This window comes from Nicotiana tomentosiformis, chromosome 1 (genome assembly GCF_000390325.3).
Source record: "Nicotiana tomentosiformis chromosome 1, ASM39032v3, whole genome shotgun sequence".
Classification (NCBI taxonomy): Eukaryota; Viridiplantae; Streptophyta; class Magnoliopsida; order Solanales; family Solanaceae; genus Nicotiana; species Nicotiana tomentosiformis.
This window is the reverse complement of record NC_090812.1, coordinates 76,779,767-76,804,091: the sequence shown is the minus strand read 5'-3', so window position 1 is coordinate 76,804,091 and position 24,325 is coordinate 76,779,767. Positions and strand designations below refer to the sequence as shown.

Sequence of the window (24,325 nt, the reverse complement as noted above, 5' to 3'; positions counted from 1 at the left end):
AATAAGTTACTGATAAGTGAGAATTTTGACTACTTATTTGCGCCTTTTGACTTTCATTTTAGATCAAAAATGCTTAAAGGTATTCCCGAAAACTAATGAAATATGCTTACTTGCAGGAGTATTAGAAAATGAGCCAAAGTGATGAAATTCAACTCAAAAAGGAGTGATTTGGACCAAGGACAAAAATCAAGCAAAAAGGCTAAAGTGCGGACCGCAGAATTCTATCTGCGGCCGCAGAACAAGAAGAAAATTTGACAGTACTGCAATGCAAAGTGTGGACCGCACAATAATTGTAAGTCAAGGTTCTGAGAGTTGGAAATTCAAGACAATCAAGATCTGTAGACCACACTATAATTGTGCGGCCGCAGAAATCAAATGTGCGGTCGCACTCAGAATTGTGCGGTCCGCAGAACTCAAAAAGTGCGGCCGTGATTCAGAATTGTGCAACCGCAGTAACCACTCCTGTCAAGAGTTGCAGCAAAGTACGGACCGCACACAGAATTGTGCGGCCGCAAAACCTCCGAAAGGGCAATTTTGTCCGAAATTTCAGTTGTGTATACATAGTCTTTTTTGACGAAATTAGGTCAAGTTTTGAATATCTGAAAGCTGGTGGCCGTTTTTCTTTACTGTTTTAGGAAACTTTATCATAGCTTGTCAATTTTACATTCGATTTTCATCTATTTATCATTAAATATGAGTTTAATCATCCTTTCTTCTTTATTTTCTTCATCACCCACTATGAGTAGCTAAATTTCTAGTTAGGATTGTGACCCAACCCTAGTGTGAATATCTAATGGGTATTTGATTTAGGGCTTATTTATAGTTGGGTGTGTAATATTTAGCCTAGTTCTTGCTATAATTGTAGAATTAATAGTTGCAAACATTGATTCAAGCCTATTTGACTTAGTTTCTATTTGAGAAAGAGAGACTTAGTCTAGAAAAACTTGGCTAATAAGAAATTGGGATGAACTCAAGAAATTGATAGTCCCAATTAAAGGGTTGAATCTAGAGATAGTAAAATCCGACTTGAGCATCTATCAACTATTTTTTGTATTACCCATTTGGACTTGAGAGAGAGCCAAATTGGGCAAAACCACTATATTACCGAAAGGTATTGAGTGGGTAATTATGTGTTGATTGCTATAATACACTCCGACCAACGAAACCCGCTCTAAAGCCCACAACCCGTTAGGCAAACACCTAGGTAGAATTCACAGCCCTAGATCTTTTACATACTTGAAAAACAACACCAAAAATATTATTCTCTAGCTTTACATTTGCAAATCGTAGCATAATTTAGAAGTAGAATCAAAACACAGCTTGTGAAAGTGAATCTTAGACACTTTACGTGCTTAGTTCGAATATATACCTAATCTCATCTACGCTCCATGTGGATTCGATCCTGACTCCCAGTTGGATAATTATTATTGCAATCGACCATTTTACAACCCCAAACTGAGGTGTGATTTGGGCGAGATCAATTTTTGGCGCCGTTGCCGGGGAGTATAAAAAATGAATTTAGCTATATATTTGATTTTGTGTGTGATTTATCTTCTTTTCCTTCTGTGTTACTAATCTTTTTGGTGAAACAATTGTAGGTGAAATAATGGCTCTCAACAACAATGATCCTCTCGGAAACATGCCTTTGGGGGATGTGGACGTGGAAGATGACCAAGTTGAAGAGGTTCCTCCTGAACCTCAAGCAAATAGACGAGGTCGGCCACCTCAAGACAACGTTTCCGTTCTACCCCCCACCTCTACCAAGAGCGGCTCCATACCGGGTGTTGCCGAATGAAGGGTATGCAATTGTCATAGTCCCGCCCCGCATTAGGGAGGGCAACTTTCAAATCATAAATGTTATGCTCACATTGCAAGAGCAACGGGGATTCTTCACCGGGGCTCCGAATCAAAATACGTACAAACACTTGAAAGGATTTGTGGACACTTGCTGGGAGAGTAAACAGACAAACATCTCCGAGGATGCTTTAAGGTCGAGGCTATTTCCTTTTTCACTACGGGGGAAGCCTTGAATTAGTTAGAAAGGTTGTCAAACCATTCCATCCATACATGGGATGAATTGGCGGAGAAATTCATTGCCAAGTTCTTTTCTCTCGGGCATATGGCTACTCTTAGAGACGAGATTCTAGCATTCAAATAAGAACCCAATGAGCCTTTGCATGAGATATGGGAGAGGTACTGAACTATGGTGAAAGAGTGCCCGAACAATGACATGACGGAGGCTATGATTCAACAAACTTTCTATAGGGGGATCAATACTACCAATCAATGCGTGGTCAACCAACTTGCCGGTGAAAATTTCATGACAACACCATATGCCGAAGCTTGTGAGATCTTAGATAAAATGGTGGATACTTCATCGGCATGGCAAAGTAGAGCAAATATTCCTCAAGGTGATCCAAATATGATTCACCTACATAAAAAATTGCATGATCATGGGCAAGCAATTGTTGAGTTGACCACTACAATGAATCAATTAGCCAAAGCTTAACTTCAACAAGTTCAAGGTCCTAAACAAGTAAATGCAATGGAGGGTGTCAATATGATGGTACACAAGAGAAGGTAAAAGGGTCAACAAGTGCAAAATCGTGCGGAACAATATGTGCAAGAGGATAGTGGGTTTGACCAACATGAATCTTACAATAAACAAGAGGAGGAAATACAATATGTGAACGACTTTCAAGGGCAAAGAAACAACTATCAAGGCCTGAATCAACAACAATGGCGATCTCAAGGTAATCAGGGGAATTGGAACTCAAACAACTAAGGCAATTGGAGTGGTGGTAACAACCAAGGTAATTGGAACAATCAAAACAATCAAGGAAATTGGAATGGTCAAAACAACCAAAGCAATTGGGGTGACAATAGTCAAGGATATTGGGGAGGCAACAACCAAGGGGGATGGAACAATAACCAAGGAAATCGGGGGCCGGGCTTTCAAAAACCCCCGATGTATCAACAACCAAGCAACCCGCCTCCTTATCATTTCCATGGTCCTAGCTCTTCCAATAATGAGATGGGGTGAATTGAGAACATGCTCAAATAAATGATGGAGAAGAATGCCGACTCCGATGCTCAACTAGCCTCTCACAATACTTCAATTCGCAATTTAGAAGTTCAATTGGGGAAAATCTCGCAAGCTTTGAACACTCGTCTTAAGGGGGCATTACCAAGTGACACGGTGGTGAACCCGAAGGGTGGGAATAACACGGGACATGCCATGGCCGTGACTACAAGGAGTGGAAAAGGTGGGGATGCAACCACCTCAAGTCAAAGAAGAATTGGGGATGATGAACAAGTGATTCAAGAAAATGAGATTCCAAACAATGTGGTGCAAGCAAATGACGAAGCGAGAATTGATATTGATGAAAATGTGGAGGAGACTCAAGAAAAAGTGAACCCGTCTAGGGAACACATTATTGACATACCGGAACCGGTAGTGCCAAAGGCTAAGGCACCAATGCCAAGGCCTCCTCCTCCATACCCTCAAAGGCTTGCCAAGCAAAATGGTGAGAACCAATTCAAAAAGTTCATTGACATGATGAAGATCTTATCTATTAATATGCCATTGGTCGAGGCTTTGGAGCAAATGCCCAGATATGTAAAGTTCATGAATGATTTGGTGACAAAGAAGAGGTCGATGAATTGTGAGACTATAAAGATAACACATCAAGTGAGCGCAATTGTGCACTCAATGGCTCCTAAATTGGAAGATCCCGGCGCTTTCACAATCCCTTGCACCATTGGAAGCGCTGACTTTGCCAAAGCTCTTTGTGATCTAGGGGCGAGTATCAACTTGATGCCCTTCTCGGTTTTCAAAAAGTTGGGGATTGGGCAACTAAGACCCACTTCTATGAGGCTACAAATGGCGGATCGTACTATCAAGAGACCATTGGGTATTATTGATGATGTGTTGGTTTGAGTTGATAAGTTCATCCTCCCGGCGGACTTTGTGATTCTTGATTGTGAGGTGGACTATGAGGTGCCTATTATTTTAGGTAGACCTTTCCTTTCTACGGGGAAGACACTTGTTGATGTGGAAGCCGGCAGAGTTCACCTTCCGGGTGGGTGATGAAAATGTGGTTTTCCATGTGTACAAATCTATGAGGCAACGGAATAGCAATGAAGTTTGTTCGTTTGTGGACTTAGTGACCGAGGTGATTGTTGATGATGCTAGTGCCATAATGAATGTTGATGATACTTTGGAGGCCGCATTGCTTAATCATGATGATGATGATGAGAAGGATGGCTATGTGGAATGTGTGAATGCATTGCAAGGAATGGGATCGTACACTTATGAACCCTGCAAATTATCCTTAGATATTGAAAACCGGAAGACTCCTCCAACAAAGCCCTCAATCGAGGAGCCTCCCACTTTGGAGTTAAAGTCATTGCCTCCACATCTTAGGTATGAATTCCTTGGCCCGTGTTCTACTTTACCAGTTATTATTTCCTCTTGTTTGACTAACGTACAGGTAGACTCTACTTTGGCGGTGCTACAAAAGAGGAAGAAAGCTATCAGATGGGCATTGGCGGATATTTGAGGTATAAGCCCCGCCTTTTGCATGCACAAGATTATTTTGGAGGAGGATGCCAAACCCTCTGTTGAACATCAAAGAAGACTAAATGAAGCAATGCAAGAGGTGGTGAAGAAGGAGATCATAAAGTGGTTAGATGCCGGAGTTGTTTACCCCATTTCCAATAGCTCGTGGACCTCTCCGGTGCAATGTGTCCCAAAGAAAGGGGGCATGACTGTGGTCACCAATGACAAGAACGAGTTGATTCCTACAAGAACGGTGACCGAGTGGAGAGTGTGTATGGACTATCGCAAGCTCAAAAAAGTCACAAGGAAAGATCATTTACCACTTTTATTCCTTGATCAAATGCTTGATAGGTTGGACGGTCGTGCTTTCTATTGTTTCTTTGATAGATATTCCGTCTACAATCAAATTCTTATTGATCTGGAGGACCAGGAAAAGACTACTTTCACATGTCCTTATGGTACTTTTGCATTCTCGCGGATGCCATTTGGGTTATGCAATGCACCGGGGACTTTTCAACGGTGTATGATGGCTATTTTCACAGACATGGTGGAGGATTTTATTGAGGTCTTCATGGATGACTTTTCTGTGGTTGGAAATTCCTTTGATGATTGCTTTTAAAAACATGGATAAGGTCTTGGCAAGATGTGGGGAGACAAACTTGGTTCTCAATTGGGAGAAGTGTCACTTCATGGTCGAGGAAGGCATTGTCCTTGGCCACAAAATTTCAAAGAATGGTATTGAGGTCGACAAGGCAAAAATATAGGTAATTTCTAAACTCCCACCCACTACATCCGTGAAGGGAGTGAGGAGCTTCTTGGGTCATGCGGGGCTCTATCGTCGTTTCATCAAGCATTTTTTCAAAGTGGTAAACCCCTTGTGTAAGCTTTTGGAGAAGGATGCCAAATTCCATTTCAACGAGGATTTCATGAAGGCATTCGAATTGCTCAAGTTCAAATTGACTACTACTCCTATTATCACCGCACCAAATTGGAACTTGCCTTTTAAGCTCATATGTGACACAAGTGATGTGGCGCTCAGAGCAGTTTTGGGGCAACGTATCAACAAAATCTTTCATCCGGTCTACTATGCTAGCAAGACCATGAACAATGCCCAAGTCAATTACACGGTGACCAAAAAAGAGCTTTTTGCTATTATCTTTGCTACAGAGAAGTTCCGCCCGTAGGCGAAGTTAATGCGGTGGGTGCTTTTATTGCAAGAGTTTAATCTCGAAATCCAAGACCACAAAGGCAGTGAAAACCAAGTGGCGGACCACTTGTATTGCTTAGAGGAGGAGGGGAGGCCACATGACGGCCTTGAGATTAATGACTCCTTCCACGACGAGCAACTTCTAGCCATTTCAATGACCGAGGTGCCATGGTTCGCCGACTTAGCAAATTATCTTGTGAGTGGTATTGTACCGAATGAGTTCTCTTCAAACCAAAGGAAGAAGCTCAAACTAGATTGCCTTGACTATTATTGGGATGAACCGTATCTCTTTCAGACTTGTACCGATAATGTGATTCGACGATGTGTGCCGGAGGAAGAACAAGTGAAAATTCTTGAGGCTTGCCACTCTTCACTATATGGTGGTCACCATGGTAGAGCAAGAACAGCAGCAAAAGTGTTGAGTTGTGGATTCTATTGGCCTACCCTCTACAAGGACGCTAGTGATCTAGTCAAGTGTTGTGATGAATGTCAAAGGTCCGGTGGTATTTCTAAGAAAAATGATATGCCACTCACCACCATCTTGGAAATTGACATTTTTTATATGTGGGGCATTGATTTCATGGGACTGTTCGTAAGCTCTTATGGGAATACATAGAGTTTGGTAGCTGTGGACTATGTGTCAAAGTGGGTTGAGGCCGTTGCTCTACCTAACAATGAAGCTCGAAGTGTGGTGGCATTTTGAAAAAGAATATCTTTACAAGATTTGGCACTCCAAGGGCCATTATAAGTGATGGGGGATCGCTCTTTTGCAACAAAGCTTTTGATACCTTACTCACCAAGTATGGTGTCACTCACAAAGTCTCGACCCCCTATCATCCTCAAGCAAGCGGACAAGTAGAAGTCTCCAGCCGGGAGATCAAGAGTATTTTGTCAAAGACTATGAATGCCAACCAGACGGATTGGTTGAAGAAACATGATGATGCTCTATGGACTTATAGGACGGCTTACAAAACACCGATTGGGATGTCTCCATACCGGTTGGTGTTCGGGAAATCTTGTCACCTTCCGGTGGAATTTGAGCACAAGGCTATGTGGGCATTGAAGAAGCTTAATCTTGAGTGGGATGTCGCCGCTAACTTGAGGGTGGCACAATTGAATGAGCTTGATGAATTCTGGTACCACGCATATACAAGTTCTTCCTTGTACAAGGAGAATATGAAGTACCTCCATGACAAGTACATCCGGAACAAGGAGTTCAAAGAAGGTGATTTTGTGTTATTGTTCAATTCTCGATTACAGATGTTTCTGGGAAAGTTGAAGTCTAAGTGGAGTGGTCTGTTTGAGGTTGTGAAGGTGACACACTTTGGTGCATTAAACTTGAAGAATAAAAATGATGAAGTATTTAGAATCAATGGTCATCGGGTGAAGCATTATCTTGGAAAAGTTGATGATGGCCACGTCGTGGCATTAAGTCATTTCAAGTGATTGATGGTAATCTGCGTCGTGCCGCGATGTTAAATCAGGCGCTTCTTGGGAGGCAACCCATATTTCTTTTTATTCTTCTTTTTCTTCTTTTTAGATAGGTTTTGTTTTGTGCTAACTGGTTTTGAAGTGAATTGTAGGAATGAGTGTGATTTGCAGGAACTGTGCTCGAAAAAATGGTTGTGTTGAAAAAGTGCGGACCGCACAATTTTGCATGCCACAGCAGAAACGAGTTTGCGGCCGCACAATTCTTTGTGCGGCCGCACAACTGGAGACCCAAAAATGCAAACTCTCTGAATTTTGCAATTACAGAGAAATGTCCAATCTGCGGGCGCACTTGGAATAGTGCGGCCCGCACAAATATCTGCGGACGCACCCAATTTTGTGCGGACCGCAGATCTACAGAGGGACTAGGTACAGAGTGCGGACCTCACATAAAATTGTGCGGCCGCACTCAGCTGCACATTTTGACCTAAGTTGGTCAACCTATAAACAGGCCCTCCTCTCACTGTTCCAAACTTTACGCACTTTGAACTCTTGGCAGCTAAGCAAGCACAATGCACAAAAAATTGTTTCAAATATCAAACTCATTTCATCGTCCTGGATTCTCCCTTGCATCCTTTATCACTGGTATATTCAATTCGTGTTTAGATTTTTCAAAATTTTCTTAGTTTTTGTCCTTAATTAGTATAGTTATTTTTAGGCCTAAATGTCAGATGATTCATCATGTGTGCTTAAAATTATGTGGGTAATTTCATATGTACTCATTAGAGGTTGGGTAAATCATGTATCATGTCTAATTTGCCAATACCATGTCTAAATTGTGCAAAAGATTGAAAAACCTAAGTTCAGTATCGTCTAATTTTGAATTGTGCAGCCGCACATGAAATTGTGCGGTCCGCAGATCCTTAGTTTTAGGGCAAGTCTGTGCATTCAATGTGCGAACCGCACTCAAAATTATGCGGTCCACAGAAAATGTTCTGCGGCAAGAGAAAAATTTGTGCGACCGCAGATCCAAACTTCAGAGAACTGGTATTACTGGGCCTGGAATTGTGCGGTCGCACTCACAATTGTGCGGTCCGCACTTCAATTGTGCGGCCGCACTTCAAAATTGTGTGGTCTGCATAAGGCAGTTTGCGGCCGCACTCAGAATTGTGCGGACCGCAATTTCACCTTTGCATATTGTTTTGTCTGCAACTTTTTTAGGCTGCTTCTAGACTTTAACTGACTCATGTTGCTTTGTATTACAGACAATGGTTTGATTAAGAGGTCGTGGTGATACTTCTAAAGGGAGGGGTGAACCCTCCCCAGGTCGAGGCAGGGGTACTCAACCTCTTGCAGTGCAGAAGAAAGCAATATCAAAGAAGCCAACCATCAAGAGAGATAGGGCCACAGAGCCCTCCGAATCAAGTTCTTATATCCCGTCTAGGGAAGCTTCTGAGGGTCACCCAGTGAAGGAACAACCTGAGGCCCAATCTCAACCACCACAGTTCCCTGGGAGATACCAACTCCGAAAATGAACCCTCCACCTCAGCAAGCTCTTCTGAGGGTTCGGATGAAGGCAGCCAGGGTTCAGAACCCTCCTCTACACGCACTCCCGCTGCACCAGTCATAGTGGATGATGATGATGACATTCCAGACGATGGTAGAGGGGATGATACGAGAGTGGCTGGCCTAGAGAGGTCAAAAAAGAAGGAAGTCTGGGAAGACATATTTGTGAGCTTGACGGCATTTAATAAATTCAGAGAGTGGTAGCCCCAGAGATCGCTCACACTTGAGCGACAGTTTCTATTGAAGGATTTGGATAGATTCAATTCAAATATGGCTAAACAGTTCAGGGAGCGAAAGGGGTGGACATGGTTCACTCAGGGTGTTATGGATGCCAAGGAGCATTTAGTACGGGAGTTCTGTACCAATGTGGCACATATCAAGAAGGGTACTAAAGTGACCAAGGTGAGAAACTTGAAGGTTTGATTTGGTCAAAGCACTCTGAATACCTACTTGGGGTTTAAGGAGGTGGAGCCAGTTCAGTACTTGGAAAAGTTTTCAATGGGTGATGCAGCTCGCCCTTGGTTAGCAGAGATCTTGGCAGCCTCAAGACCACCACCACTATAGATCATAGCGGGGGTTCCCATTGCACGAGCTACCCTCAACTTTGAAGCAAAAGGGTGGTAAATATTTGTGTGCGGACGCATAGGCCCGAGCCAAAATGAGAACAATCTTCCAATCCCACGGGCAGTCTTGGTGGCATCTATCATGGCCAGGTACCCAATCAATGTGGGTTCCATCATGTCGGCCAACATGTTAGTAGTTTTCAGACAGTGTGAGAGCTCTTACCTGTATCCCAACACCCTCACGGAGTATCTCACAGATGCGGGGCTGGAGCCGAGGAGCTTTGATATGAAGGTTCGGGCTAAGAAGCCCTTCTCCTGGTATTCTTTGAAGGACTCGAGAAACCCGAAGCTCAAGGGTAAGTCAACTGCTACCGTAGGCCAGTCTGATGAGCCATCGGTGGTGGTTGCAGATTCAACTGCTATGCCTTCTACCGCTTCCATGCCTTCCACAACAGCCGGTCCTTCCACCGAGACAGCTGACATTCCACCACCTCCATCTTCTAGACCATCAGCATCAGTATCAGTGCCTTCCTACTCCACATATCCACTCACTGCACTGTGAGTCTCCCAAACATTGGCTATTCTCAACAACTGGATGCAGATAGCTACTGCAAAGCTGTCTGACATATCTAGTACTGTTGCAACTCAGTCTTCTACCCCAGCAGCACCACAGGTACCTCCTTCAGTGGAGGAAACATTGAAGAAGATCTTGGACAATCAGAAGACCTTCATGGATACATTGGTGGCATATGGGGGAGCTATTGAGGAGTTGGGTAAACAGGTGAAGAAGATGAGGAAATCACAGGCCTTAAGAAAATCAGTGGACAGGTTGAGAAAAGAGGTGACCAATATAGCAGCAGCTGGTGATCTTCCATTTGACTTACTGATGGAGACAGATCCATCAGTACCAGCAGACCCAACAACACCATCAGCACAAGTGGCACCAGCTGGCCAGTCTGACGAGCCAGACCTTGCTGTCCATACTGCTGAGGAGGTGCTTCAGATGTTTACCAAACTCGTTACTCCCCGAGCAGAGGATGATGAGATCCAGTTGGAGGAGCCTGAGGGTGGTGATGCTGCCATGCACACTGAGACCACATAGGGAGTTCTTTTTACTCTCTTCCCTCCCTTATTTTAATTTTTGTTAAGCATTGAGGACAATGCTTACTCTTATTCAGGGGGGTGGTCCATTTTGATTTGATATGACATTGGCTTGTAATAACTATAATACTCTCTTTTTATCTTTAATTTCTTTTTCATTATGTATATATTCCTCCCTCTCTATTGATGTATATATTCTCTTTCCCATTCTCTGCTTGTATATTCATTTTTGCTTTCAGTAGTTACTTCATAGCTTCTTATTTACTTTAATAACTTCTTGTTGATTTGGTAGCTTCTTTTTATGTTTAAGTGATCAATAAGCCTTTGGTTTTCTTAATGCCACGGTTCTTTCCAAAGGTGGTTTTTGTGTGAACCGGGTGGCTCTTCCCAACGATGGATGGCGTAACAACCTTCTTAAGGGATTGAGTCTGTTTTTGATGATTAGGTAAAAACAATAGTAATAATGAATAAAATGGTCAAGCATGCTTCACTTGGTACTAACACACTTAACTACACTCTTATGGTTAAAAATAAATTCTTGGAAAGAAACGGCTCTAGTTAGTGACCTTGTGACTCTTGTGTTGACTTAGGCAATCATCGAGTGGTTTAGTTGAACCATTAGCAATTTTCAATCTTGAATACGGTTGTTGTGGGCCCTCGCCTCTATTCTCTTTAACAATCCAGTTGTGTGAGAGGTGAGATATTTTGTTACATGTCCAAGTACCCATACGAATAGTCTAGAACTTACCCCGAATGTGTTTCTAGGCGAAATTCTAAGTTTTGCTTGGCTTGAGAAGTGATTGTAGGCTCTCCTTGACCCATTTTGAAATTTTTCATGGCCCACCAATGATGTTATCCCTAGTCAACCCTTTTGAGTCTAAAGCCTTTCTCATTTGATAACCATGTTATAAGCCTTTACTCGTTTTGTAGTAAACCGAGCATTCCTTAATACTCATGAGAAGCAAATTAGCGAAAACATAAGTTTGGGGGAGAAACGAGAATTTTGAAAGTGGTATAAAGGTACAAAAAAAAGAGAAAAGAAATGAAGAAAAAGAAAGAACAAAAGAAAAACACAAAAAGAAAGTGAATAAATTGAAGAGTTGAAGGGATTCAAAGAAAAGCAAAAGTGCAAAGCATGGAGAAAACAAAGAAGAAGAAAATGAATATCATGACCAAGAAAGAGTGATGTCAATCAAGTCTTTCTAGTTCCCCTAAGGAAAAAGAAAATGACTCAAAGAGTCGGCAAAACATGAGCCAAAAAGAGAAAATGGAGTGCTTAAGGAAAGATGAACTTGTTCTATTCCAAAATTTCCTACCTTGGTCCAAAAACCTTCATTACATGCCGAAAAATCCCTACGTGATTTCAAGCCGAGTAAGTTTACATTAGTGGTGATTTACATGAGGGGCAAGCATATGGTACTTAGAGTCGTACTTGTGACATTCTTTTGAGAGTGATGAGCGAACTTTTCACAAATCATTGAATTGAGTGCTACATTCTTAAGTGAGATGAGCTAATGGAGAGTATAGGAGGAGGAGTTTGGGATCCACAGTGACCTACATGAAAATGCGAACTTCCTTGATGAGTAAAGTCAACTCTTGATGAGTAAAGTCAACTCTTGATGCTCAAGTGTCACATTAGAGCTATTTGTGCTTTAACCTTCAAAACATTGCCCTGTTGATGATTCATGAGTGTGTGGGTAATTGTTGGTCCCAATTCATGTGTGTTTGATTCAACTTAGCTTAGCTAGAATAGCTCTTTTCTTGTGGAGGTGAAAATTACCTTATTTGCTTGAGGACAAGGGAATTTTGACTACTTATTTGCGCCTTTTGTCTTTCGTTTTAGATCAAAAATGCTTAAAGGTATTCCCGAAAATTGATGAAATATGCTTACTCGCAGGAGTATTGAAAAATGAGCAAAAGTGATGAAATTCAACTCAAGAAGGAGTGATTTGAACAAGGACAAAAATCAAGCAAAAAGGCTAAAGTGCGGACCGCAGAATTCTGTCTGCGGCCGCAGAACAAGAAGAAAATTTAACAGTGCTGCAATGCAAAGTGCGGACCGCACAATAATTATGCGACCGCAGAAGTCAAGGTTCAGATAGTTGGGAATTCAAGACAATCAAGATCTGCGAACCGCACTATAATTGTGCGGCCGCAGAAATCAAATGTGCGGCCGCACCCGGAATTGTGCGATCCGCAGAACTCAAGAAGTGCGGCCGTAGTTCAAAATTGTGCAGCCGCAAAAACTATTTCTGTCAAGAGTTGCAGCAAAGTACGGACCACACACAGAATTGTGTGGCCGCAGAACCTCCAAAAGGGCAATTTTATCCGAAAATTTCAGCTGTGTATAAATAGTCTTTTTTGACGAAATTAGGTCAAGTTTTGAATATCTGAAAGTTAGTAGCCGTTTTTCTTTACTGTTTTGGGAAACTTTATTATAGCTTGTCAATTTTACATTGGATTTTCATCTATTTATCATTAAATATGAGTTTAATCATCCTTTTTTCTTTATTTTCTTCATCACCCACTATGAGTAGCTAAATTTCTAGATAGGGTTGTGACCCAACCCTAGTGTGGGTACCTAATGGGTATTTGATTTAGGGCTTGTTTATGGTTGGGTGTGTAATATTTAGCCTAGTTCTTGCTATAATTGTAGAATTAATGGTTGCAAATATTGATTCAAGCCTATTTGACTTAATCTCTACTTGAGAAAAAGAAACTTAGTTTAGGAAAACTTGGCTAATAAGAAATTGGGATGAACTCAAGAAATTGATAATCCCAATTAAAAGGTTGAATCTAGAGATAGTAAAACCCGACTTGAGCATCTATCAATTGTTTTGTGCATCACCATTTGGACTTGAGAGAGAGTCAAATTGGGCAAAACCACTATATTACCGATAGGTATTGAGTGAGTAATTGTGTGTTGATTGCTATAATACAACCCGACCAACAAAATCCGCTCTAAAGCCCACAACCCGTTAGGCAAACACCTAGGTAGAAATCAAAACCCTAGATCTTTTACATACTTGAAAAACAACACCAAAAATATTATTCTCTAACTTTACATTTGCAAACCGTAGCATAATTTAGAAGTAGAAACAAAACAGAGCTTGTGGAAGTGCATCTTAGACACTTTACGCGCTTAATCCGAATATATACCAATCCTATCTACGCTCCCTGTGGATTCGATCCCGACTCCCAATTGGGTAATTATTATTGCAATCGACCGCTTCACAACCCCAAGAGTTGTGATTTGGACGAGATCAGTTACAATTTCAAAAAATCCGTATTTCGAACCATGGTTTTAAAAGGGTTTTAATGCAATTACAACTCCTTCTTCGAGGTTCTCATTCTCAAATCAGTTTGCATAGATGTATTTAGGCTCAAAGTACATTAACCAACTGATTCCAATAACAAGTAACGAATTTTCAGATCAAAATAAAATTTTACTCCAAGTGGGTTTTCGAAAAGGTATTCGTTGAAATTCTCCTGGTTTGCTATTGATTTGGAGACTATTTGTGAATACCCATTGTCTTGTTGAGTGAAACACTCGGAGAAAAACAGTCCACTATTGAAGAACCCCTTGCAACTTCGCTTGAAAAGACTTCCAAATCTGAAATTCGTTCTCAAAATTGATTGGGTGTTGCTGGGAATTAATTGTTGAACCTTGATATGGAGTTTGGTTGGAACAAGAATTTGGAGCTCCGCTTGAAAAATTTTAGCCATTGATTTTTTGTTATTTAGAAAAAGTGATGGAAATGGAGGAGAAAGGGATAAGATCTTGGGTTAAGGTTGAAAAACTTTAGTGGATTGATCCAATAAACTGGGGCGGGCTTAAATATGGAACGGGTTATATTTGATCTGGACAAGGGAGCCACGTAGCCCAATCACGTGCTGCCAACACATTAAAATAGGGATCACAGAAATCTCCGTTAGTCGCGGGGGTATTTAGTCCGAAAGATAACGTCGAGTGTATTTTCGGATTAAAAGTTGGGCGGAGCTTTGAAGTAAACCATTTACCAAACGATAGGCACATTTTTTGCCCTTTTCCGATTTTATTAGTAAAAGACTTATTTTTGGATCCATTTGTTTTAGTTGTTTGGACTAATGTTTTTTTACGTGAATTTACATTGGATACCCTAATGGACAAATCGATTAGGATTTTGCAATGAACTTACTTTGATTTGGTGTATCGTTGTTAATTATATGTTTCCCTGAATCTACTAATTGTAGCTAGTGCCATGTCTTGTGCAACTGTAGATGCATACGATTTTTCAAAAATGTAAACTTTTCTATTATATAGAAGAGGTTAGAATGGTACCAAGGGCAAAATTGTTATTTTACTCTGTCATTTAATTTAATTTTCTATCTAGACGTATAAGTGCTGCCAAAGCACTCTGTCATAATTCTAGAACCCTCATCTGCTTTCATAAACCTATTTTCATCTCCATACTTTGAACTACTACTCCTCTATGAGTTACATTTATCTTCTAGATGGGTCTTTCTATTTCCGGTAACCTTTTCACTTAATTTTTACTTTAATCTTCTCCCATTATTGCTTGTCTGAATCACTTATTTGCCCTTGATGTTGCTTATTGTGCTTCCTAAAGAAATGTCTTATGTGTAAATTCAAAGGCAACCCAAAGCCACCTACTGCTCTACCATCGTTCTACCCCTTCAATAGAGATTGAGTATACGCCGGAGCTTGCGTATGTATCGAAACCGCAGATGTATCGGAGCCGCTTCTTCTTTTGTTTAATATGAAGAAATCTCATCCATTAAGATCGAGTCTGGTAAATGGTTAGATCATTTATTTGTTAAACATTTTCGGTTGTGACAAAATTTTCAAGGTTAGTTTTCTCAACTACTTTTTTCTATTAGTTGAACAAAATTGATTTTTAAGATAGAAATCTGAATATATCGTAGAGGGACAAAAAGTCTCTAATTGTTTTCTTTATTTCTCAGTTTAAGCTTTTTATTCCTTTTTTTTTTCCTTTACATAACGTGGCGCTTGTTTTTGCAACAACTGAAGATAGTACTAAGATGTTGACAAAGAATTTTATTTGAGGGATGGGTTGAAGTTTCATAAGATTATGAGCTAATATAGTGCTGCTTTTTCCTTATTCTCGGAATTGGCATGGCTCAATCTGCGCAATCAGTAATTTCTTTTCTTTCTAATTAATATTTGTTGATGACTTATTCACAAAAGATTAATATAGATAATTCATTGTAAAAAAAGACAGCCCGGTGCATTAAGCTCCCTCTATATGCGGAGTCCGGTGAAGGGTTGGACCACAAGATAATTCATTATAATAAGAAAGAAATAGTTTTTGCTGTTAATGACTATAAAATATTCTATTAAATAATTGAGTAATACAACTAACTGAATCGTGTCAAATAGAGTTTGTGGACGACCTGTATAATCACTGTTGAATTTGTGTCAACAACTAAACAAGCAAAGAGAGTAAGAAAGAAAGAACAGAGGATCCATGAACAATAAGTAAATTAAGTGAAGCTGCACTAGACAGTTGTGTAGGAGCCGAGGAAACAAGAATTTGAGAAAGATGAATTTAATAGCCTTCTTATTAAGATTGAAGGCAGTTGGTACTTTATTCCATTCTATGATATTCCATAGCTGCAAACGCAATAAAAATGTGCTTGAGAAAAAATGAATTCAATGAGATTTAGTTTGTATGAGTTGGCATATTTTTTCTTACAAATGCAGTTATATATGAACCAAAGTTGCATGTATGGGAGATTTTTAACTGACTTTGATTATCAGTTTTCAGAATGGAAGATTTAAATTCTCTATTGATTGATTAATTCTAATTGCACTAGAAGTTAATAAAGATGCGGTGCAACTCTATGTTGTTGAGAACTACTTTAGAAATTGATAAAGTGTATTGTAGTTTAGTGTTGTTGTAAAAAGTAGCAGGAGTATGCTGTTATTTTGAGTTATCGGGTCATCTTAATGTATATGTGAGTCGTATTGCTGATTTATGCCTTTTTCCCTCTCATGTCTTACCTTTGAGCGCGCTAATGCGTTGAAAGATTACTAAGACATTTTAAATCCTCATTTTGGTCCATTTTAAGTTTTTACTTCTCGTAGGAAAACGAGGAAATATATCTAAAGTTTCTTATGCAAGTGACACTCCTAAGTAGCATTAGAGCTTTTATATCTACTCACCCATATTGCTACCTACTTAAGTGACTATTTGTTAGAGTAATATGGAATTGAATTCTATCAATAAAGAAAGTCTCTGTGAATTATTTCAATAGGTTATTTTATTTTTCAAGAGTGTCAATTATCATGGAACTGATTCTTTCTTCTACTCTTAACGCTTGTTTGAAAGTTAAATCTCTCAACTTTTCTTCTACTGGTGAGTGTTCCCTTGTGGGATTTTGCACCTGTGTTATATGAATAAAATCAAAGTGTTTCCATGAGTTAAAATATCTCATAGCTGAATCTTTTTATACTAGCTTCTTCTTTTTGAATGTTGTATGTTGGACAGTCGAAGATGGAAAAAAAATACACATTAAAGAGCAATAGATGTGCATGCCATTGTATATTTGTCAAAACAACAATAAGGTTGTCTTCTGAAGAAGAAAAGGAGGAAAATGCTAGGAAAACAAAAGAGAAAAATACTAGGAAAATAATCCGCAAAATCAATTGACGTATCCTATTTGTTGGTAACCTGGATTTTCCTATTTGTTGGTAACCTGGATTTTAGAGACTCGATTTAGGTGGTTTTCATCCTTACATTGAATTGGCTATCATTGGGTTATAGTATTAGTTATGTTTCCTTATGCTTCGTGTCTGTTGCTATCCATTTTTCAATATGACCATAAGTTTAACGTTATTATAAAAAAGCTATTTGATTCTTGTCATTTTCTCTTAAAATTGCCGGAGATTTAAATTTGATTTAGTTTACATGAACAAAGACATTTCGTCACCTCATCTAGTAAGAATATACATTGACCAAATTAAACACTCCGCCTCACTGCTTCTAGGGCAAATCCCCGTTTCACCGGCGTCGTCAGCACTCAATCCAAGCGGCCATCGTCGGCGGCGGAAGCGGCAATAAGCGGCCATCGTCGGCACCCAGACTCCTCTCCATCTCCGGTAAGTTTTCTTCCATCGTCGGCCATTGAGGTCGTTTTTGGGAGTAGTTTGAGTTCACAAATTCTCATAGTAATGCGAAGGGGAAGGGAGATTTAGGATAAGAGGAAAGGAAAGAGAAGGGTCTGGTGAAGATGAATCTTAGACCTTGATGGGCTTTATTTTATTATTTCATCCTCAAGTTTGTTCTTTTTGTTGTTCAATCCTGTAGATGCAATTTTCGTGCTTGTTTTTAGCAAGGTATAGAAATTGCCCAGTGTTATTTGTCACCTCTCTTTTGTTTGCTACAATAGCCACTGAGACATACGGTTCCCAATGTATTCATTGGTAAGAAATGTCGTATTGTAGAGTAGTTGACCTTTACAAGTTTTTGGAATATTAGGGCAGGCTCTAGGAGCTTATCTATTTCTTTTACGGGAGCTTCCTGGGTATATATTTCTAAATGTAATAAGCAGATAATATTGCTTCCATAATGAACTCAAACTTCTTTATGTGTGAAATTTTCAGAAGTAGTAGCCGTCTTCGCGGAGAGCACCATAAGTATTTGGAAATATTTCATCTTTGAGAGGCAGTATGTATGATAAGACAGTTTATAGACCTTGGTTTAATATCACGAGGAAAATATAAAGAACTCCTTCGAATTTACAAAGCCAAAAACAAAAATAAAAATAGAGACAACTGCTTGAATAGTTTGACAATACGCATACTGCCTCTTAACGAAGAGAGTGTCTGTTTTCAAATTCTGTTGGCATTTGCTGCTGATTTTTATTGCTTATTTGACCAACTACGGACCGATGGCTTTCCATCGGTAATTACCGACGGATTCTGTCGGTTTATTTTACCGAGGAAGGATTTATCTACCTACCACTTACCGACGGACTTCCTTCGGTACAGCCTTGTTATCGAGGGACGTCCGTCGGTAATTTGCGTCGGTAAACAAGTAATTTTTAGTAGTGAGAATACTTGAACCATTGGAAGTCTAGCCCATAATTATAGGTTCTCTTTAGTGCCCAATGATATGAGTTTTTGGAGTTTTGAGGAACTCTATTTATACCACAATTTGATCGAACAGATGAGTAGGCCTCCTGAATTAAAGCTTTTTATTTGCAAAAAATAAGACAAAAATAGAAGAATAGAAAGGATATTTACTGTCTAGCTTTTATCTTGTCTTTTTTCCTTTCCTTCTATTGCTATATTTTTTTTAAAATTAATTTCCCACTTAAACTGGGGATGTTTGTATTAGTCTTGAAACGATGGAGGAGGATGGTCCTTACCTCCAAAGATTACAACACAAGGATAAGAATATCCTTCAAAAAGAACAGGAGATGTTTATATATATTCCCCTGTTCAACAAGACAATCTGAAGTTATAACGATGATAATGCTAGAGTTTGTTCGTTTTCTTTTTTTTTTTTCTTGGTTAAAGCTATCCAGCTCCTTCATGAGCCTGGACAAACATATATACATAAATATATAAATACATTGGAGGAGGACTTCACCTTACCTCTGTTACTATGTAGGTTAAACATCCTCAAACCTTTACAAAATGATGGATACATATATCCGTTATAGCTTACAAAATAGTGAATTGAGAGAGCTACTAATCCCTCTTCTATATTGCATAATTACAAACATATCAAGGAATATTAAATTGATATCTTCTGCCCGGGCTCCTGTCTAGAGAAATGGTATTCTTGGATTGTTTCATTCTAAATGAAGGGAATTGTAATATGTCCATTTTGTATTCTCCTCTAGCCTCCTTTGATAGTTGTTGCAAATTGTGAAACCATGTCATATGTCTAACTTTCAAGCCATAATTGGATAGGATATCAGCAACTTTGTTTCCTTCTCTATAGCAATGTGCTATTATCCTATCTTCCATAAGTTCAAGTTTGTTTCTCAAATCCAGAATTATATCAGTTAACTTCCATGGAATTTTAGCTTTTCCAAGCATCCAGTTAACAAATAACAAAGAGTCAATCTCCACAATGATCTTCTTGTATCCTTTCTCCACACACCAATCTAATCCAGCCTTTAGAGCCAATGATTCTGCCATATTATTTGTGATAATACCAAAAGGGATTGCATAAGCAGCTAATAGTTCACCATTATGATTTCGAATAATCCCTCCCCCTGCACTAAGGCGTGAGTTGCCTTTAGAGCAGCCAACAAAATTGATCTTGACAAATCCCAGATTTGGGGGATTCCATTTAACATAGATAGAGGAGATAAAGAACTTAGCATTATTCATAATATCACAAAAGTTCGCCCAATTAGATTATAAGGACTCACTTTAGGAATTCGTTTATAATGAACAATCATACCAATTTGTTGTTGTATCTTCCAAATAATTCTTCCAGTGAAAATTCCCTCATTCTCAAATCTGCATTTGCATCTAGTTTTCCAAATCTGCCTTATAATGATTTCAGGAAAAGACTGGTGGATCAATTTCAGTAATGGTTTTGAGGTTTTCATAAACACCATTTAAGGACATGTTGTCTAATAGTAGTTGTGGTTTGACTCATCTAGACCACAAAAGTTTGATTAAAATGATGCCAAATAGGTCTGCACATATCACTCCCCGTAAAAATATGCTCTTCATCTTCGATACATGAGTTGATACTGCATGAATATTTGGATGGGAATTGGAGTCCAAATCTCTTCATATTATCATCCACATGGATCTTGTGTTTGAATTATTACCATAGGAAAAAAGAAATTTTGAAGGGATCTTGTTATGCCACATCAAATTATTAACCAAAGTAGTATTCTTTCTGCTTCTTAGATGATTCCAAGCAGAGCTACAATTGAATTTTTCATCTTCTGATAAAGTCCATATTGGATAATCATGTAGCACTAGAGAATTAATTTTAACTCCCTGGATATGTTGTACAATCCCAGCAGGTAGTATTTGAGCTAGCTTGGCCATATTCCATTCTCTGTTGGTCATGAATGAAGAGACATGAATTTTATTTGATGTAGACACCTCTCCAAACTGTGCAAGTTGTCCCAAGTCTGTCCAGTTATCCCACCAGAAACTTGTATTTCCTTCATTTATTTGCCACAAAATCAAATGATCTACCCTCTTATTTATCTCCATTAATCTTCTCCAGATGTGTGAATGTAGGTAAGACCATTTCCTAGGTATATGGTGTATCCTCATGGAGTATTTGGCTTTCATGAATTCAACCCATAGTGAATCTCTCAATCTAAATTGCCACCAAAGCTTAGCAGCAAAAGTATCAGCAATGTCTTGTAAAGACCTGAATCCAACTCCTCCTTCACTTGTTGGATAGCATAATGTACTCCAGGATGACCAATAGTATTTTTGCTTTCCTTCACTGCTTCCCCAGAAAAAATTGGCAAACACTCTTTCGATATGTTTTATTATTGTCTTTGGAGGTTGGCAGATTGATAAAAGATGCACTGGCATAGCTGATAACACATGTTTAATCAGGATCATCTTCCCTCCAGCGGATAGTAAGTGACTATGCCAAGTTCCCACCTTCCGAACAATTTTAGTGGCGATATCAGTAAAATAATGGACCCTTTTCCTTCCCGCATAAATTGGACATCCCAAATAAGTAATAGGAAACTCTTTACGTTGAATGTTCAAGCAGTTTTCTACTATGGATATCCTTCTATAAGATATGTTGTCTCCTACCATAAAACAACTTTTGTTCTTATTGATTAGTTGACCAGATGCCTTTTCGTATTCTTCCAGTTGCTCCATCACCAGATTCAAAGATACAGTCTTTCCTGAAGAGAAAATAATAATATCATCAGCATAAGATAAATGATTAATTCTAGGTCCATTAGTATTCATAGTGAAACCTTTGGACCTTGGATTATCAAATAAAGAATTTAAATTTCTAGAAAGTACTTCTGCTTCTAATATAAATAAAGAAGGGGATATAGGGTCTCCCTGTTTTACTCCTTTCTGAGATTTGAAGAAACCATATCTCTTCCAATTTATTATAATTGTATACCACCTGTTACATAAGAGATTCCAAACTATATGTATCCTTTGTTCCCCAAATCCCATTTTCCCAGTTTGTTCAAATGCTTTCCTGATTTTAGACCACAAGAAGAAAAGTCGATGGCCCGAAGGAGACTCCCCTGCAGCAATGTTTATAGATTGTTTGAATGTCAAAACAATGCTACCTAGATTGTTTCATGCTCCAAAAGAGAATGATAATTTTTCCAGTTCACTAGTACTAGGAGGAATGTCCATACCAAGCACGGACTCAGCAATGTAGCTTTTGTACCTCCTAGTTTTGCAACTTATGTAGTAGAACATAGTTGTAGAACCCTTCAATGGTCAGAGTCAAACTTCAAAACCATAAACATCACCGCATGAGTCTTTAACTTGTAGGTCAGTAACATGACTTTTGGACCCGTATATGTGACTGCTTCAATAATTGTGTATAATCAGTATATGACCTAGTGGTGGTAAATGGGCGGGTTGGGTTGGATTTGGGTGGATGAGTTGAGTAAAATTGGGTTGGGTCTCAACCCGCCCATATTTCATGCGGGTCAAAAACGGTTTAGGTGTCAAATGGGTGACTTGAATATGAGTTAACCCATACTAAGTAAGTGAAATATTTTTTCAAGTGCAATTTATAATTTTTCTTTTGCTCAGATTATTAATTAAATCTACAACAAATGTTAATACACCAACTGAAAAGTTAATGGTGGGTGTTATAATTTTCACTTTTCAGATTGACGGAGCCACAGCCTAAGTACTCAGCCTATCGCGAATCAAGTTTTGGACATGCCATATTGGAGATTAAGAATCGAACTCACGCCTATTACAGTTGGCATCGTAATCAGGATGGTTTTTCTGCAAAAGCTGATAGCTTCTTGTTTTTCAATCGTTATTGGCACCCAATTGATGAATCTTATTAAACGATCATTGGTTTAAATGTCCTTCTTTCTTCTATGTGTTTAGACATAAATAAATTGGATGTCATCCTTGTAACATTCCAGCCTCTTTAGCGGTTTCTGGAATATATGTGTCTATTGTTAGTGGAGATGGATGATGTCAAACATATTGTTATCTGTGTGGTTACTTTTCTATGAGATAAAATCGCTTAATGTCAGTAAACTTTATCGGCTTTCTCTGTTTTTGGACTATCCAAAAACTTTCTTGTATCAAATTAACAACCAAACATCCTAATATCAATTCAAACAAAAATAACTTTATCAATTAACCAAAATAAATCTCTATCATTAATAGTCCACCCACTAAAAGCTAGAAATACTAATTTATCCCTAACTTTGATAAGAAAGTATCATACTCAACATAAGTATATAATAACGAAAGAATACTCATGACACTAAAAGAATAACTATGAAGCGACTCTAAATACTGTTGAGGTTTTTGTTTTTAAGATGAAATATTCTTAAAATGAGGGTGAATGGGAAATGGAGGGAAAATGAAATTTTTGAGTAAAATTTTAAGTTTTCCCCTCTTGACAATGAGACATTGTCCCATATTGGAAGAGGAAGAGATTTTTGGTGGGTATATATATATAATTGCTCTTCTTGTAGCTCTTAAAGAGTTAAGAAGAAAGCAAGTCTCGCGCCGTCGTCGTCGTCGCTCGCTCGGCTCCAGCTCCGGATTTGGTCAAATTTTTGGTCAAATGATTGATTGATTAATTTTTTGGACCAAATTTATTTGTTAATAGTAAATATTAACGTAAGATTATTATCCGCATTTGTAACGGATATTTTTCAATCCGTGTATTGACCACAAGGCAGCCGCCTAATGCTCTTCCCACCATGATTGTGTTTGCTCCACAAACAAGCTAATGCTTGCTCCACCATGGAGGGTGGACGATTGTTCTTCTTCAACACTGGCTGCTATATATATGTGCAGCAGCTGTTGAAGAAAGACACACAACACACAAGACACAAACTGAAATCGCTCAACAGATTTGGCTATACATTGCACTCCTTCCTCTCAGCATTTTCATACGATTTTCTGAGTTTCTACTCCTTCGTTCTGCATTGTTTTAACTTCAAACAAAGCAACTGTAAGTGTGATTTGCTACCGAACTTTGTGTTCGCTGAAACACTGGGGTTTGAAGTACCGCTACACCAGTGTGTGATTCGTTCTATCCTGGGAGGAAATAATCCATTACCTTGGGTACTAGGAGGGGGATTAAATTCCTTAAGGAAATACTGTGAATTCAGTGGGCTCGAATTAATTACTGTTTCATTACGATAACTTATATTTTGCAGAATTATTATTTACAAATACAGCAATATTGGCGAGACAAACAAATACTAATACATGGTTGGAACTGGGCATTCGAGACGAACATTCTGGTTTGTTACTCCACCACCAGTAGGCGCCGATGTATCCTATATATTTGGTCTCATAGGTAATCATTACTATATTTTTTCGCTTTATTTAGTTAAATTGCACGTAAGAAAAATTAAACTGTTAGTGTATACAATATAAGTCGGCAATGTATGCAGGGGATCTTGGACAGACATACGACGCAAACATGACGTTAACTCACTATGAAATGAACCCAACCGAAGGACAAACTGTTTAATTTGTGGGAGACCATTCTTACGCAGATAAGTATCCAAATCATGACAATAATAGATGGGACACCTGGCGTAGGTTTGTTGAAAGAAGCAATGCTTATCAACCTGTCGATTTTGCTCCTGAAATCGTAAGATCTTCCTATGCAATTTCAATTTTCGGAACTTTCAATTAAACGTAGTATTCTAGCTCTAAACATAATTTATTTTCGTTAAGAATTG

At 39.0% G+C, this 24,325-nt stretch overlaps 1 long non-coding RNA gene across 2 annotated transcripts; it reads left to right on the top strand.

The window, feature by feature from the left end:
* The first annotated feature begins 14,788 nt into the window (after positions 1-14,788).
* LOC104102483 (uncharacterized) lies at positions 14,789-22,652 on the top strand. Of its 2 annotated transcripts, XR_001970497.2 has the most exons (4): positions 14,789-14,939; positions 15,062-15,276; positions 17,438-17,549; positions 22,267-22,652. It is a non-coding gene; the product is annotated as an uncharacterized lncRNA (long non-coding RNA). The 2 variants fall into 2 exon arrangements; XR_687710.3 differs by lacking the exon at positions 14,789-14,939 and having other exon boundaries at positions 14,946-15,276.
* Positions 22,653-24,325: the final 1,673 nt, after the last annotated feature.